Source organism: Peromyscus californicus, unplaced genomic scaffold, assembly GCF_007827085.1.
Source record: "Peromyscus californicus insignis strain IS unplaced genomic scaffold, ASM782708v3 Scaffold_11__1_contigs__length_118956290, whole genome shotgun sequence".
Classification (NCBI taxonomy): domain Eukaryota; kingdom Metazoa; phylum Chordata; class Mammalia; order Rodentia; family Cricetidae; genus Peromyscus; species Peromyscus californicus.
In genome coordinates, this window is record NW_026294402.1 from 90,587,235 (window position 1) to 90,599,397 (window position 12,163).

General features: G+C 44.4%; 1 protein-coding gene across 1 annotated transcript in view; it reads right to left on the reverse strand.

The window, feature by feature from the left end:
• Nucleotides 1-9,745, reverse strand: part of Atp1b3 (ATPase Na+/K+ transporting subunit beta 3) — a 44,243-nt gene extending 34,498 nt beyond the window's left edge. Inside the window, exon 1 of the mRNA XM_052717342.1 lies at nt 9,731-9,745. The gene's annotated coding sequence lies outside the window, so the exon portion shown is untranslated. The remainder of the gene's footprint in view (nt 1-9,730) is intronic.
• Nucleotides 9,746-12,163: the final 2,418 nt, after the last annotated feature.

Genomic DNA, 12,163 nt, shown 5'->3' on the forward strand with positions numbered 1-12,163 from the left:
CCGGCAGCCACGCCCATGACGCCAGCGCCCCGCCCCCGAGCAGGCCCCGCCCCGGCTCCCTGCGCCTGTGGCCCCCGCCCAGGTGCGAGGAAGCTAGCACCGCGGGGCTGCGGGCGGAAGTCTGGAGGGCACAGGGACCGGCTGGGTGGTGGCCTGAGGACGGTGGGCACCCGAGTCTGCAGCGCTCTCCACTGGAAGCCCAGGCCTCGGGCCATCAGCCTGAGGTGTAGCCGTCAAAGCCTGGAGGGTGTCCTCGGCTCGGGAGCCTCCTGCAAACCGTCGCTGTGCGTTCTCCTCGGGGGTCTCTATGACGTCGCTAAAAGACACCTGCGGCGGGGCCTTGGCAGCATTTGTGGCGTTCAGTGTGGACTGGCTGCTGTGGCCACCTGACCCAGGGCCTCGGGCATGGCAGTTTTGTTCTAAATATGCTATTGTTAACGAAATGGAGTACCGCATACGTTTTCTCCAGATTCAATTAAGCATATCAGTTAAATCAATATAAATGTTTTCCCGAGATTCCTGTCCACTGAAAGATGCCCTGATCTTTTTGCCCGGCCACTCCAATTGTTAACTACAATACTTGATGGAGTGTGGATGCTTGAACCACTTTGCTGGTGTTTTCTTTGCCACTGGTGGCCGCTGCGCCAGGGAGGAGCGGAGGATGCAAGTGGCATTCTACAGGAGAGGGAGCTGAAGAGCAAAGTGCTCTCACACCATAGATGGGTTTTTAAAAGACCCAAGATGGGAGTTGGAGCAGAAGGTGAGATTTTTTTTTCCGGAAAAGAAATGGAGCATTGCCTCTGTTAAATAACAATAACGAATGAATAAACGCAACACACTTTGTTTGCAATAATTTTCTTCATTAACACCCCGCCCCAATTTATCATGACTATCCAAAATCAAGTTTGGTTTAGCCTTCCTATGTAGCTTCAGGTGACTTGACACTATGTATCCCAGCTCCAGTCCTCCTGCCTCAGCTTCTTGAGTTTACAAGCATGTGCTGCCATCCTGATTTCCAGTTTTTAACTGTTTTGTTTTGGGGTACTGGGGTTTTGGGGCGAGAATGGAACCCATGACTTCATACATACACTACAAGCACATTACTAACTGAGCTGTATCCTCAGCCCTCCAGTTATTTTTTTAAGCTAATAACATCAGAAGGTTTGCAGAAACATTTTGTAGAGTTTGGCATGGAGCTGATATTAGAAATACCAAAATACCATGCAAGGAGCCTAGAGTACATTTCTTTAGATTATAGGCAAGGTTAAAGACTAAGGATTGGAAATAATTTTACCTCAAAAACTGAACTGTACACGAGGGTACAGCTAGAGTGCTGATAGAATTAACTACAAGCTTTTTAGTTTAGGTAAGAAGAAAGATACATAGTCTATCTGGAGTCAAATATAAAACCTGTCTGCTTATTTTTGTGTGTGTATGTGCTAATAATAAGCATACTTAAATAATTACCTGGTGCACACAAAGAAAATGGAAAATAAGAGCATTATGAAACTGTGTTTCAAAGATGTTAGTGTCTGTCTGAGAGTTTCGGTTTCTGTGTTTTTAGTAGCCATAATATGGCTTTTATACTTAGTGCTTTGTGGTTTTTCTAAATAAGGGTTTAAATACAAATATAATTCAGTAAACACTTTCAAAACCCATGCCTAGTCTAGTCAGTACAGCAGCTAGTTCCAACAGATTTCAATTTGGCAAAAATATTATACTCTACTCCAGCAATATGGGGACTCTTTGTTTCTCCTCTGTGTAATAATCGAGCATGACCTGGAAGAGAAAACACTGATTGTCTTGGGATATTAGCCTGCCAAATATGAGCAGATGAAATATCAAATTCAGTCAGTTTTATTCCTTGTAGGTAACCTTCTATTTTACAAGAGAAGTCGCTTTGCCAAGGTAAAATGCAGGATGCCAAATTAAATTTGAATTTCAGAAATGATGCCTAACTTTCTTATTATAAGTATTTTTAATTTTTCCCCTCTTTTTTATATGTGTGGGTGTTTTGCTTGCACTATGTCTGTGTAAAACGTGTGCAGTGCCCAAGGAGGTCAGAAGAGGGCATGTCCCTGGATGTCACAGACCATCGGGAGTTGCCCTGTAAGTGCTGAGAATTAAACCTAGGTTCTCTGGAAGAACAGCCAGTGCTTTGAACTTCTGAGCCATCTCTCCAGCACTAGTATAAGTTTTTTTAGTAAGATATTTGGTACAGGGCTGGCAAGATGGCTTGGCAGGGTAAGGGACTTGCTGCCAAGTCTGTAGGCCTGAGTTTGATCCCCGGGACCCACATGGTGGAGGGCGAGAACTGACTCCTGCAAGTTGTCCTCTGACCACCGCGCATGTGCTGTGGGATGTTCAAGCACACTCACAATAAATAAATAATTGGAATAAATTTAAAATAATAATAACTTGGGATAGTTGCCCTGAAAAACACTGGGTTTTACCTATCTGAAATTAAATACAGGTGCATTTAACTTTGAGTATCTTATATTTGTATTTGGCGAATCTGACAGCCCTACCTACCGTAGAAAACAAACTTAGAAACCCACGGTAATAATGGCCATGCGTAGATAACTAACATCCTTGCCCTGGACTGAGTGGTTAGTGCATAATCTTCACAAAAACCCAAATCTGAAAGTGTTTGCCTAATTTTATAAATGAGTAAACCAATGTGTAGAGAAACTAACTCACTGTGGTCACAATGCTAATGAATAACAACAGTTAGATTTAAGTGAGTATCTCTCTTCTGCTGCCCAAGGTAGAAATCTGGCAAAAAGTCATCAAGCTGAGGGAATCGAAAGGAAGACCCATTGTAGGCCACTTACTGGGTGGCAAAATCCATTTCCCACTTTCTGTGAATGCAGATAGAATCGTTCAGCCCTTAATTTACTGAAAATCTTAGGTTCGTTCCTGAATTTTAGAAGCACGGATAGAAAAAAGAGTTTGGGTTCTTCAAATGACTTTGTCTTTTGTAACTGGGTCTATAACGGATATGATGTTGGCACTGAGTTGCTGGAAGCTTTGTCCCTGAGAGAATGGATATTAAATTTCCTGAGCCAAGCCTGCTGGCACATGCCTCTAGTCTCATCACAAGGGAGGCAGGAGGATCAGGAGGAGTTCGAGGTCAGCCTTGGCTACAAAGCAAGTTTGAGGTCAGCCTAAGCTACATGAGACCCTTCCTCAAAAACGACAAGGGCCGGGCGGTGGTGGCGCACGCCTTTAATCTCAACACTCGGGAGGCAGAGCCAGGCGGATCTCTGTGAGTTCGAGGCCAGCCTGGTCTACAGAGTGAGTTCTAGGAAAGGCGCAAAGCTACACAGAGAAACCCTGTCTCAAAAAAAAAACTGAACAAACCAGATATAACATAATAAATCCAAATGACCGACTCACTGTGAGAGGTTATTTACTTAATTCAGCTGTGAAATTCTGCAGCACTGAATGGAGGTAAACCACAGGTGTTGATTTACTGAAGCTGGTAGATGAATTAAAGGGGTCCACTAAACTCTGCTTTGTGTAATTTTGAAATTTCCCATAGTAGGCCCTTTTAAAAGTATTGGCAGTACTCAGAGAACGACCAGTGCTTCAGTAGCATGCATGATGTGTTGAATTTAATCCTAGGACCAAATATGGGCAGGGGATAGGCAAACTCCCTGATACGTATTTTTCTGATTCACTTAGCTGAAAAACAGCCAGAAGGAGCTATAAATCCAATGTTGTTGTTTTTCTGGTTGGTTTAAAGGGAGCACATGAGGTCTCACCACTAGTCAAAGCTATTGGTAGTTAACAGCTACCAAAAGTGCGGGTATGTGTGTACAGTACTGAAAATAGAAGCTGGATTGCCGGGGGTGATGGCACACGCCTTTAATCCCAGCACTGGGGAGACGGAGGCAAGCGGATCTGAGTTCGAGGGCAGCCTGGTCTACAGAGTGAGTTCTAGATCAGCCAGACTACACAGAGAAACCCTGTCTCCAAAAAAACAAACAAAACCCAACAAGGAAACTGGGACCTCAGCAACTGCTGGGCAAGCATCGAGCTAAGCCTAGTCCTCTTTTTATTCTGAGACAGACTCTCACACACTTATTCAAGCTAGCTTTAAACTTGAAATCCCCCTGCCTCGACCTCCTAAGTAGATGGATGGGATGGCAGGCCTGTACTACAAGAAGTTAAAATTTTCTAAAATTAAAAAAGAAAATCAGAAGAAAAAAAAAGAAAAGAAAATCAGGGCTGGGGATAAAGTTTAGTTTACAGCATGCTACCCTAGCATGCATGAGGTCACTGGTTTGAGTCCTAGCACCACATAGGTGTCCCACACCTGTAGCTTCAACACTTGGGAGGCAGATGAGCCCTAACCCTAACTGGAGGATCAGGCGTTCAGGGCCTTCCACAACTACATATTGTTTTCGAGGCCAACACTGTCAGGAGACTTGTTCCAAAAACAAAAACATCAGTTCAGGCACAGTGGTACACATCTGCCATCCCGGTACTCAGGAGACAGAGGAAAAAGGACAGCCACAAATTCAAGGCCAGCTAGAGCTATGTAGGGTTTATCTCAAACATGGAAGAAAGAAAAACAAACTTAAGGGCTGAAAGGAAAGCTCAGTGGACTCCCAGAGGAAAAGGGAAAAGACAGAGGAAAGGAAACTTTGTCCGAAGTCCAGAGACAAGGTTAATGTAGCAACACACTGGTAACTAAGAAGTCGAGAGGATGCTATTGAAGTAGGGTGGGCCAGAGGGGGCTTCCTGAAGAGTATCCACCCAAGGGAGGAGCAGTAGGGGAGGTTTTTATTAAAAGAAAAAAATCTAAAACGATTGAAAATATACATTTAATAATTTGATTTTTTACAAGAACGATGGCTATTATAATGGGAAAGAAAAGAAACTGCAAGAGACAACAAGAAAACTTCCTGCGGCGAAGGAACAGGCAGGAGTTCTCAGACTGAAAGTGCTCAGCAAAAGAAATGGAAATGCACTGGTACGTAACTTTACCTTGTAACTTCTAAAAATTACGTTTTTGTTTATTTATGTGCTTGTATGTATGGGGGGCCATGTATACCATGGCACATACATGGAGTCAGAAGACAACTTTCAGGAGTCGGTTCTCTCCTTCCACCTCGTGGGTCTCAGGGACTGAACTCAGATTATCAGGTTTGGTTGTAATGCCTTTGCCTGCTGAGCTACTCACTGGCTCGATTTTGAAATTTTATAGTACATAAAATACAAAGAAGGAGCCGGGCGTGATGACACATGCCTTTTGATCCCAGCACTCGGGAGGCAGAGGCAGGCAGATCTTTGAGTTCAAGGCCAGCCTGGTATACAGAGCAAGTTCCAGGACAGCCAGGGCTGCACAGAGAAACCCTGTCTCAAAAAATCAAAGCCAAAACAAAACAAAAAACAAAAAACAAAAAAAAAGAGGGCTTGGACTTATGGCTCAGTGATTAAAAGTGCTGGCTGCTCTTCCAGAGGCCTGAGTTCAGTTCCCAGTGCCCACATTAGATAGATTACAACTGCCTATCACTCCAGATCCACAGGATCAAATACATCCAATGCATGCACACAGTGCACATAAACTCATGCAGACACACACACACACACAAATAATAAAATCAGTCATAAAAAAATGAAAATAAGGGTCTACAAAGAGAGCTGGCTCAGCAGTTAACAGCATTTACTGCTCTTCTAGAGGACACTGGTTCAATTCCTGGTACCCGCATGACAGCTCACAACCATCTGTAACTCCAGTAACAGGGGATCTGATACCTTCTGGCCTCTTTGGGCACTGCACACATGTGGTGCATTGACAGATGTGGGCAAAGCACCCTTATGCATAAAAATAAAGTTAAAAATAATAAAGATAAGAACTTATAGGGCATTTTATTACTATTGTTTAGCAGAGTAATAGTACCAGATTCTTCCCTAGGATCTATGACCTAGTCAGCCACAGACTTTTGGCCCAGTTAATGGTACCAAGCATGAGTTCCATCTTGTGAGTCAGGCTTTAAATACATTCAGGAAGTGGTTGCTTACTCCAATAACATTTATGCCACTATGGCAACAGTGGGTATATCTTGCCAGGCCAGTCATTTTGTACCTTGCAGGGTTCACAACTGGGTAAGACTTTTGGCTTTTCTCCCCCGGTACTGTACATAGAACCTTCCAGCACTATGGAAGCTAGCCAGTAGAAACAAAGCCTCCAGGTGGTCAGGACTCTTTCCCTCTGGTTTGCTAGACTAGAACAAAGCTGGAGCAAGTCAAAATTGGAATCTAATTTTCTAGTTACCAAGATGGTATCACTGGATTTTGTTAGTAAATGGCTGACATGCTGTTGTATAAGTGCTGTCTCTCCCTATCAGTTTGATGTTTTGTCTTTAGTGAAAAATAATTGTGTCATGGAAGTGACTATGTCCTTTTAAACACAGAAAGTCTGTCACAATCTGGCTAAGGGGAACATGAGGGAAATTTTAAATGGCACCATTGGCGTTATCAGCTCATTATTTTCTGAGAGACTTGATAATGTGTTGGGGTGAATGGGTGGGGATTCCAGTTCCTTTATTCTAATTATTTTGCCATCACATGCTGAAGACCATAGCTTGATTACTTTTATACATATCTACTGTGTTCCAATGCCCTGCATGTAAATATGTAATTTTACCTTACAAAGAATATTAAGGGGAAAAAATTGTCTTTGGGTTAAATGTTGATTTGGAAACCAGGAAACCTCCATAAATTCATGTTGTGTTTCACATTCTTAAAAATCATATAAAGTTGTGTTCTGTAGCTAGAGTTTTCCTGCCTGGCCCACAGTCAGGACAAATCTCTCTCACCTGCCAGTCCCACAGCTGCTCACACCCAACCAAGTAAACACAGAGACTTATATTGGTTACAAACTGTATGGCCATGGCAGGCTTCTTGCTAACTGTTCTTACAGCTTAAATTAATCCATTTCTATAAATCTATACCTTGCCACGTGGCTCATGGCTTACCGGCATCTTCACATGCTGTTTGTCATTGTGGCGGCTGGCAGTGTCTCTGACTCAGCCTTCCACTTCCCAGCTTTATTCTCCTCCTTGTCCCACATATACTTCCTGCCTGGCCACTGGCCAATCAGTGATTTATTTATTGACCAATCAGCAACACATTTGACATATAGACCATCCCACAGCAGTGTTCGTTATTTATCTTTCCCAAGAAATAGAGTACATAAACCACAGATTCTTAAACACTCCAGTTCCGTTTTGGATACCTACCCATGAGTTGTTTGTAAGGGAGTTCCCTGTGACCCTCTACCCCTATCCAAGGCTATTGGCACTTGTGGTGGTGGTTTGAGTAAGAAAGGCCCCAATAGGCTCATAGATTTGAATGCTTAGGCTTCTCATCAGGAAGTGGCACTACTTGAGAAGGATTAGGAGGTGTGGCCTTGTTGGAGTAGGTGTGGCCTTGTTGGAGAAAGTGTGTTACTGGGATGACTTGAGGTTTCAAAAGCCCAAGCCAGGCCCAGTGGCTCTCTCTTCCTGCTGCTTGCAAATCCAGATGTAGAACTCTCAGCCACTTCTCCAGCACCATATCTGCCTGTGTGCTGCCATGCTTCCTGCTATGATGATAATGAACTAAACCTCTGAAAATGTAAGCAAGTCCCAATTAAATGCTTTCTTTTGTAAGAGTTGTCATGATCCTCATGTCTTTAATCCCAGCATCTGGGAGGCAGAGGTAAGCAGCTCTCTGTGAGTTCAAGGCCAGCCTGGTCTACAGAGTGAGTTCTAGGACAGCCAAGGCTCTGTTACACAGAGAAATCCTGTCTTGAAACAACAACAACAGCAACAAAAGTTGCCATTGTCATGGTGTCCCTTCATAGCAATAGAACAGTGACCAGGACAGCACTGATCTTGATTGCCAACCAGAATTGGGTGAAAAACCTATTGCTGAGCTGGGTGGTGGTGGTGCATGCCTTTAATCCCAGCACTGGGGAGGCAGAGCCAGGCGGATCTCTATGAGTTTGAGGCCAGCCTGGGCTACAAAGCAAGATCCAGGACAGTCACCAAAGCTACACAGAGAAACCTTGTCTCAAAAAAAAAGAACCTATTGCTGAAGACAACACACATGTTGGTTGCAGAACATAGAGAACCAAGTTGGAGGTTTCCTCCTTGCTATCTGGCTCTCATAGTCCTGGTAGGTACGACGCAGGCTGCTCAGGGGAGTGTGGGGGGAGTCATCAATAGTCTTACCCAACAGTGGACCCTCACCCTCCACTATTGACCTTCCAGGCATGGTGTACACACTGGTACTATCGGGACATCACTGTTATGGGGTAAACAACCGCTTTCTGATTGGGCTTGTGACCTGCTTCACAGGAAGGAATTCGAGCCTGATGATGCAAGCAAGGTAAAAATTCCCCTCACTAATTAACTCAATTTAAGTTGCTTGTGGCTTGGGAGGAGATTATAATGTTGGTTTGATAACTGGACATATTGTGCCTGTCACACTGATTTCTAAATTTTCCTATTTGTATTAATTAATTTTCTATTGCTTTGATAAAACACCATAACCAAGACAACTTACAGAAGAAAGATTTATTTGGGCTTATGGTCCATAAGAGTTGTGGTCCCTGCCGGGCGGTGGTGGCGCACGCCTTTAATCCCAGCACTCGGGAGGCAGAGCCAGGCGGATCTCTGTGAGTTCGAGGCCAGCCTGGTCTACAGAGTGAGTTCCAGGAAAGGCGCAAAGCTACACAGAGAAACCCTGTCTCGAAAAACCAAAAAAAAAAAAAGAGTTGTGGTCCCTAAAGGTGGGGACAGCCTGACAGCAGGCAGCAGACATGGAGGCTGGAGCTGGAACTGAGATCTGAGAGTTCACACCTTGAACCACGCGCATGAAACAGAGAGCAAACTCTGGGAGTGGTGTGAATCTTTGAATTCTCAAAGCCCATCCCCAATGACATACTTCCTCCAATAAGATCACACTTCCTAAGTGTCCCCAAACAGCACCACTAACTGGGGACCAAGTATTCAGATGTCCAAGATGAGGGGGATGTCTTATTCAAACCACCATAATGTCTATACGCATAGGTTAGTGCTGCCCTCAGTTTTGGTCACAGAAGCTTCTTTTGTAGTAGACGACAGCTACTGCAGAGACTCAGAACCAGTTAAAGTGCCGAGAATCAGGGACTGCTGAGGGCTTAGCCATAAATGGGAAATCTACATCACCTCCTCCGGGATTCAGAGAACATCGAAGGGGGGGCAGAGAGGTCAGAAGAGAGGGAGGAGAGGAGTGCTGTGGAATGCTGCTTACATTCCTAACTCCCAGAAGCTGTACAAGTTGGACTCTTCAATACTCTGTGATGGACAGGGGAGGGGACTCCTGAGGCTCCATCCCTGCCTGATTGACAGTTAATGGTTGCTGGGGGCATGGGAGATTTCCCCCTAGACTGGCAAAGGGAAATGACGCCTCGCCTGTGCTTATATAAACAACCCTAGGGGCTGGAGAAATGGCTCAGAGGTTAAGAAAACACACACACACACACACACACACACACACACACACACACACACACACACACACACGAAGTGTGTTGGGACAAGAAGGGATAATTTGGGGTGAATATAATCAAAATGTATTACTACATGATAAACAGGTATGAAATAATAAAAAGGAAATACATACATACATACATACATACATACATACATAACAAGAAAGAAAATGAAATTGAACAGTAAGGGGAACTTACAGGTGAGCACTGCCGGAAAGTCCAGAGGTTACTGGCATCAAGAAAGGTTTGGTTCGGGGCCCAAGTGATCTAAACACATCCTGGACTCCTGCTTTCCATCGATTGTTCCATTACCTCATGGTTTATTTTCAGAAGCATATAGGCCTGCAGGATTTCACACAGAAAAGACAAACTCTCAAAACTCCCACATGTCATGTCATTGACCTTGGTGGCCCTGAGGTCCTGTGTTCATTTAAAGCATTCGTGGAGACCAGAGAAAAGGGGTGTGCTGATTGGGTAAAGCCTAAGACACTACTCTTGACCTGTGTGTAATGGGTCAGAAATTTGAAGTAGTGTTAAGAAGAAAAGGGAGAGAAATTCTATAATCTATTTAAATGCCTTCAGGGACTGGGGATGTTGTTTGATAGTAGAACATTTACCTATAACATACACAAGATCTTAGCTTGATCCCCAGTACACACACATACACACACACACACACACACACACACACACACTGGCATTTGAATTTACAGTCACCCATGTATTTACTGATTCATTAAGCAAACTTTTCTTTGTCTCACAATATACAAGGCCTTGAAATTACCCCCTCTCCCCTTGCTAAGGCTAAAACCCAGGGTCTCAAACATGTTGGGCAAGCACTGAACTGCTGAATCCGTATCCCCTCTCTTGGGGTTTGGAGACAGGGTCTCACTGTGTACCTCACACTGACTTTGAACTCACTGACCTGAGACATGTAATCAATCCTGTCTCTGCCTTGAGATCACTCCTTTCCATGCAAGAGCAAGCAGCGAGAACTGGACTTTAGAATATGGGCAGCATTGTGAAAGGCATTAGGGAGATCAGTTCCCAAGAATGGCCTTATTTCTAGACTGGTTCCTCACATCTTCAGCTTTCTAGGAAAAGAAAATAAACAACCAATCAGCCACCCACACACCATACCAGGCACGCACATCTTCCTACTGTATCATTCACTGTTGGAGTTGGAGGCTGAAGAGATGCCTCTAAACCAGTGGTTCTCAACCTTCCTAATGCTGCGACCCTTTAATGCAGTTCCTCATGTTGTGGTGATCCCAAACCATAAAATTATTTTTGTTGCTACTTCATAACTGTAATTTTGCTATTGTTAGAAAAATGTATTAATTTCCATAATGTATTTTCCAGTGGTCTTAGGTGACCTCTATGAAAGGGTTGTTTGATCTCCAAGGGGGTCTCAACCCACAGGTTGATAACCACTGTGAGTCTAACCCTACAACTTAAGACCTCTTAGATTCTCCCTAAGACTGGAAATGTAATTTGAGGGTAGAGTGCCTATCTAGTCTAGGCAAGGCTTGGGTTCAGTCCCTAGCACTTGAAATGAAGGTGCAAGGTAATAATGATATTGTAATTTGACGTTGATAGTTGAAATAGTGCTATATTTTGAACCACCAAGGAGAGCTGGCACATTCTACTTCTCTGGAGAAAGAAATCACCTTTGCATTGAGTGATGAAGTAGTTACAGTATTTAGTACCTGAACCTAGGGGGTCTCCGTCTCCCTGCCCCCACAATCCACTGAACCCTGCTTGGAATTAGAAATTTAGTTTAGAAAACGAAACCTCAGCCAAGCATAGTGGTGCACATATCTTTAATACCTGCACTTGGGAGGCAGAGCCAGGAGGAACTCTGGATTTGAGGCCAGCTGGTCTACAAATCCAGTACAAATCCTGAGTTCCAGGACAGCCAGAGCTACATTAGTGAGACTGACCCTGTCTCGAAAAAAGAAAACTAAATCTCTCTCCTGTGTGCATTACATAAAATAAGGCCTGAGACTTACTCATACGTTTTGGACATTGCCGCTGCCAGAGCAGGAAGTTACAAGGCGATAAGGGATGACTAAGACCTTTCCTCAGGCTCCCTTTGGGAAAACACGCCAAGGCCTAGGAAGCACAAGGGAACCACGCCTGACTGGGCCTGCCTGCTAGACACAGTGTTTTGAAAGACCCAAGAAGTCGCATCAGGAGGCAGAGGCAGGCGGATCTTTGTGAGTTCGAGGCCAGTCTGGTCTACAGAGCGAGATCTAGGAAAGGAGCAAAGCTACACAGAGAAACCCTGTCTCAAAAAACCAAAAAAAAAAGAAGTCGCATCCATGAAGAGAGGGAGGTCCTGTGACTGTGCCATTCCCGGTGTCTGTCTGTCTGTCAGTCTGAGCTGGCTATTTCTGTGGACCGAGGGGATCCATTTATATTTCCTTTCCTTGGTGTCCAGTGGGATGCTCTGGGCCTCATAGTTCGGGCTTTAGGTCTCAGGGAATGCCCCCCTACAGGGAAGCTGGGAGGAATAAGAGGGAGTGAAGAACAGAAGAGAAGCAGAAAAGAGAGGAAAACCACAGAAGGCTGGCAAAATGCAGCGGAATAAACTCCCTCGTGATTCCTACAGGGTTGGACTACCTGCTC